Genomic DNA, 6,829 nt, shown 5'->3' with positions numbered 1-6,829 from the left:
TATATAAATATAAATATATGTATATAAAAATATATGTATACATGTATATGTATATATACACACATGTGAATACCCCATTTTCCCAGCACCATTTATTGAGACTGTCTTTTCTCCATTGAATATTCTTGTGTCCCTTGTCATGTATTAGTTGACCCTATATGTATGGGTTTATTTCTGGGTTCTTGATTCCTTTCCATTGGCCTATGTGTTTGTTTTTTTTTATGTCAGTACCATGCTGTTTTGATTACTATAGCTTGATAATATAGCTTTAGATAATGGAGTGTGATGCCTCCCACTTTTTTCTTCTTTAACAGGATTGTTTTGGCTATTTAGGATCCTTTTTAGATCCATATAAATTTTAGGACTGTTTTTTTCTACTTCTGTAAAAAATGCCATTGGAACTTTGATAAGGATTGCAATGAATGTATAGATCACTTTGGGTTGTATAGACATTTTAACAATATTAATTTTTTCCAGCCTATGAACACAAAATACATTTCCACTTATTTGCATCTTTTTAAATTTTTTTCGTCAAAACTTTCACTTCCTTAGTTAAATTTATTCCTAAGTATTTTATTGTGATTTATACTATTGTGAATAGGATTGTTAACTTTATTTCTTTTTAAGATAATTTGTTAGTGTGTTGAAATGCTGTTGGTTTTTTATATATTAATATTGTACCCTGCTACTATATTGAATTTGTTGATTAGACTAGTTTTTGGTAGTGTCTTTAAGATTATCCATGTATATAAAATCATGTCACCTGCAAAGAGAGATAATTTTATTTCTTCTTTTCCATTTCTGATGCTATTTATTTATTTATGTGATTGCTCTGGCCAGGATAACCAGTAATATGTTGAACATTTCATCCTCAAGGAGTCGTCTTGAGAGTCTTGATTAATGGAGGTTGAATTTTCCCAAATGCTTTTTCTACATCTATTGAGATAATGATATATTTTTTTCATTTATTCTATTAATGTGATGTATCACATTTATTGATTTGCATATGTAGAACCCTTCTTGCATCTCTGGGATAAATTCCACTTGATCATGGTGAATGATCATTTTATGGTACTACTGAATTGGGTTTGCTAATATTATATTGAGAATATTTGCATCTGTATTTATCCAGAATACTAGCCTGTAGTTTTTCTTCCTTCCTTCCTTCCTTCCTTCCTTCCTTCCTTCCTTCCTTCCTTCCTTCCTTCCTTTTTCTTTCTTTCTTTCTTTCTTTCTTTCTTTCTTTCTTTCTTTCTTTCTTTCTTTCTCTCTCTCTTTCTTTCTTTCTTTCTTTCTTTCTTTCTTTTCTTTTTTTCTTCTTTCTTCCTTTTCTTTCTTTCTCTCTCTCTCATTCTTTTTGTTTTTGTTTTTGTTTTTGTTTTGTAGTGCTTATTTCTGACTGAGTTTGGAAGTGTTCCCTCCTCTTTGATTTTTTGGAAGAGTTTGAGAAAGACTAGTGTTAATTCTTCTTTATATATTTAGTAAAATTCATCAACGAAACCATTTGGTCCTGGGCTTTTCTTAATTTGGGGATTTTTAACTATTGCTTCTAGTTCCTTATTTAAAATTTCTGTGTTTATATTTTCTATTTCTTCATGATTCAGTCTTTGTATGTTGTATGTTTCTAAGAATATTTTTAATTTCTTCTAAGTTGTCCAGTTTTTTGGCTATAGATGTTCGTAGTAGCCTCTTATGATCTTTTGTATTTCTGTGGCGTCAGTTGTGATGTCTCCTCTTTCATTTATAATTTTGTTCATTTGGGTTCTCTTTTTTCCCCTTGATTAGTCTAGCTAAAAGTCTGCCAATTGTGTTTACTTTTTCAAAGAAAAATTCTTATTTTAAAAATATATTCTATTATTTTCCTATTCTCTATTTCACTTATTTCTGCTCCAATCCTTATTATTTCCTTTGTTCTACCAACTTTGGGCTTAATATGTTTTTCTTTTGCTAGTTACTTGAGGTACAGCATTAAGTTTTTTATTTGATATCTTTCTTGCTTCTTAATGTAAGCATTTATTACTATAAGCTTTCCTGTTAGATATGTTTTTGCTGCATCCCATGTTTTTGTATGTTGTGTTTCCATTTTCATTTGTCTCAAGATACTTTATTTCCCCTTTAATTTTGATTTATTGGTTGTTCAGAAGAATGTTGTTTAATTTCTATATATCTGTGAGCTTTCCAGTTTTTATCTTGTTATCGATTTCTATTTTCATACCATTGTGGTCAGAGAAGATACTGATATGATTTCAATTTTCTTGAATATGCTAAGAATTGTTTTATGGCCTAAGATATGGTCTATCCTAATAAATATTCCATGTGCACTTGAGAAGAATGCGGATTCTATTCTCATCAGACCACATGTTTTGTATATGTCTGTTAGGTCCATTAGTTCTAAGTGTGGTTAAAGTCCACTGTTTTGCAATTGATTCTCAGTCTGGGTGGTTTATTCATTGCTGAGAATGGGATATTAATATACCCAACTATTGTATTACCATTTATTTCTCTCTTTATTTCTGTTAGTTTTTTGCTTTATGTATTTAGGTGCTCCAATGTTGAGAGCAAAATATTTACAATTATTTTATATTCTTGCTGTATTGACCTCTTTCTCATTATATAACATTATATAATGATTTCCTTTGTCTCATTTACCATTTTTAGTTTAATGTCTATTTTATCTAAGTATAACTACCCCATCCTTTTTTTTTAGTTACCATTTGCTTGTAATATCTTTTTCCATCTATTCACTCTCAGCCTACATGTGTCTTTAAAGATTAAGTGAGCCTCTTGAAGTCAGCATATTTTGGGATATTTTTTTTCCATTCAGCTATTCTATGTCATTTGATTGGAAAATCAAATCCATTTGCATTTAAAATAACTATCGATTGGTAATAACTTATTATTTCCATTTCGTTAATTGTTTTCCGATTGATTTGCGGATATATCATTCTTGTTTCTTATCCTGTTGTCTTTTTTGTGATTTGATATCCTTTGGTATCAGTATGCTTTGAGCTATCATGTTCTTTTATATAGCTACTACAGGTTTTTCTTTTGTGGTTTCTATGAGGATTACGTAAAGTATCTTAAAATTATAACATTGATTTTTTAAACTGATAACAACTTAGCTTCAGTAGCATTCCTAGACTTTATACTTTTACTTGTCCTGTCCCTCACATTTTAGGTTATTGAAGTGGCAGTTTATATATTTTATATGGTGTATACAATAACCAATTATTGTAGTTATGGTTACTTTTAATTCATTTTTAACTTTTAAACTATAGTAGTAAGTGAATTAAGTACCACCATTTCCATATTACAGTACCTAGATTTGACTATATATTTACCATTACTGGTGAGTTTTATGCTACCTTCATATGTTTTTATAATATTAATTAACATTTTTTACTTTCATTCAAATAACTTCTTTTAGCACTAATTATGAGACAGGTCTAGCGGTGATGAATTCCTCAGATTTTGTTTGTTTAGGATTTTCTCAGTGTTGGCTTATCTCTGAACAGTTATTAGTTGTTCTTTTTATGAGGTGGAGTGAGGTCAGTAATGATCTATGTTGCCACCTTGGTGATGTCCCACCCAAAAAGCATCTTTATAATCCAAACATCCAAAGTAACTGTGTGTTAACCTAAAAATAAAAGACCTTTCAAAGTGGAAGGCAACAAACATTTATTTGAGATTAAAAAAAAAAAAACATGAATAACTATTTGGGAAGCACTGATTCAGGCAGAAACCAAAATAGTGTTCCAATTAGAAAACAAAAGTAAAAGGTATTTATGAGAAAAGGAAAGGGAACCATTACATCAATAAAAGAAAGAAATTTCTATTGGTGCATAAAAACGTATGTTAATTTCAAACAAAGTTTTTAATTTTCAGTCCACTAGTCATCAGTCCTGTAGTTATAGTATTTGCTTTCTTATTATCGCCACAAATAGCTCTTTGGGACACGGTGTACTTTAGACCAAGTCCAAAGGTTATTTTTCCCTGTTTTAAAATTCCAAAGGTTTGAGACATAAGACATGCACGATGGTTCTTCTAGGAAGGCAGCTTCAACTCCTTTTAAAAGTTACTCTGTTTAAGACTCATAGATACAGAGAACAAACTGATGGTTACCAGGTTGAAGTGGGATTGAAGAAACTGGGTGAAAAAGGTGAAAATATTAAGAATTACAAATTGGTATTAACAAAATAATCATGGGGATGTAAAGTATAGCATATGGAATATTGTCAATAATATTATAATAACTAGTCTTATTGGAGAGGATCACTTCATAAATTATATAAATATCTAACTACCATATTGTACACCTAAAATTAACATAAAATAATATTAAATGTCCATTGTAACTGATTTTTTAAAAAGAAAGGAGTCTTATCTTTTCAGTCTTAAACAAATTTAATCTGTTCTTTTGTATCTTTCAAAAAATGTAATAAGTGGTAGATCTAAAAACTGAGAAAAATGTTTTAAATAAAATGAAAGGCAAATAAGAAAAACAAGTGGCTCTATTTATGTTATTTTTTTTACATGTGGTAGAGCACTGGATGAAAGGGATTTTGGTCTGTGGGGCATAAGCCTGAAATATGTGGGAAATTTTTTGTCATTGCATCAGAAAACATGGTTACAGAAAACATACAAGAAAGAACATGAAGTTCAGCCATACAGATTGTGACACTATAATTCTATGCTGCTATGTCCAGGAAACCAAGACTTTCTCCTTCATCAAGAAAATTCAACCTAATGGTGGTCTGCTTATTGCTGTTGGAAGAAAGTAATAAATAGAAAGACTGAAACAAGTACTTCATCTATCTTCTTTCCCTGGCTCTTGGCAAAGCAAGTTGCTCCAGTTGCTCCTTTACTACAAGTGCTCGAGAGCTAATCACATTGAAGTCAAGAAAGGAGGACCCAAATTTGAACTCATGTCTCTAAGCTAATGTGTTTGTATAAAAAATAAACAGGAGAACTAAATAAAGAAGTATGGCATTAACTCAAGGCTTCTACATTCCTCCTAAGATTGTGAGTTATTTGAGATTCCAGGTTTCCATGAAATGGCATTATTTTATTTGAAATTAAGTGGAGGTGTCCTTTTCTTTAATTCACTCCCTATCATTTATTATTCATGAGATTTATTTATTTATCTCACTCCTTTTACCCCTTGAATAACTTCGCTATAATGGTATTGATATTTATAACATGCAGATCAGTGACAGAGTTCTAATATTCTGAAAATAAGTTGATCTTTCACAAAGCAGCATGGGTGAAAATAGGAATGAGACATAAAAAGTCATGGTGAAAAAGTCAGAATGTTCATGTATTCGGGGAAAAAATAAGTCAAATAGTCTCACTGTAGGAGGTTTACCAAATAAGCAACATTTGTTTTGGTTTAGAGGCTGATTGTGAAGGAGGGCTCTAGAACACCAGACCAAGTCTACACTTTACCCAAAAGTTAATAAAGACCTATTGAAGGTTTTTAAACAGAGTATGACTTAAAAGTAGCAGTGTTTTTGGGGAAAATCATCATATAAGCATGGATACGAAGAATGGTTCAGAAAGAGAAGACATGGATGGTAGAGAAATTTAGAAAGGTCATTGTAATGATACAGGCAAAAAGGAACGGGGAATTGAGATAGGATGGTGTTAGTGGGCAAAAAAACAGGAGAAAAATAAAAACTTCATGATGAAAGAAATATTTTTTAGAGGGTTTTCAACTTTGTTTTTTGTTTTTTTAGTTTCCAATATTGAAAGAAAGATTAACGTGACCTGTAGGTACCCACATTTCTGAATGTATGCATAAAGATAAGTGACTCTTCATATCTGAGCACCATGAGATAATTCATTAAATCTCAGCTAACATGAACATGACACCAGAAAGGAAAAGCCCTAGGTAAATATTAACTATTCAAACTGACAGAAGGAGAGTGGAAAACACCCAATACCTTTGCGTCACTTGTGAGGTTGGCAAATATGTGCTTTAGTTATTAACATCAACAACAACAAAAACTAAATATCTAAGTAGGGATATTTTTTAATTAATTAATTATTTTTTATGGTGACATTGGTTAATGAAATCTAATAAGTTTCAGCTGTATACTTTAACAGTAAGATGCACACAAACACACATACACATATATTTACACAGTGTTCATCTCTTATAGTTAGATTTCTTTCTGTCACCACATATTTGACCCCTTTTACTTTGTCTACCTACCCCATCCCCTAAACCCTTATGCTCTGGTAACCACTACTCTATAGTCCATGTCCATGAGTCCCTGTTTCTCCTGTATATTTGTTGCTTTTAGGTTTATATCTCACATATAAGTGATATCATGTGGTTTTCAACTTTTTCTGTCTGGCTTATTTTGCTTAGCATGATTATCTCGAGATCCATCCAGGTTGTTGCAAATGGCAGTATTTCATCTCTTCTTATAGCTGAGTAATATTCCATTATATATATGTACCACATCTTTATCCAATCATCTAATGTAAGACACTTTGGTTACTTCCATGTCCTGGACACCGTGAACAATCCTTTATGAACGTTGGGGTGCATATATCTTTTCAGATATATAACATTCCTTTTTTAGAGTGATAAAAATGTTCCATAATTGATTGTAGTGATGGTAGCACAACTCTGAATATACTAAAATCCTTTTACTTATACACTTGAAATTGGTCATTATATGATGTGTGAATTATGTATGTCAGTAAGCTGTTAATATTTTTTAAAGAATGAAATTACTTACGTGTTGATCGACCTTCACTACTGAAAAATGAGGCACTGGCAGAGGCCGTAATAACATTCTGCCCGTCCCCCAACTCCAGA

This window comes from Pteropus alecto, unplaced genomic scaffold, assembly GCF_000325575.1.
Source record: "Pteropus alecto unplaced genomic scaffold, ASM32557v1 scaffold126, whole genome shotgun sequence".
Lineage (NCBI taxonomy): Eukaryota > Metazoa > Chordata > Mammalia > Chiroptera > Pteropodidae > Pteropus > Pteropus alecto.
This window is presented reverse-complemented; position numbering follows the sequence as displayed.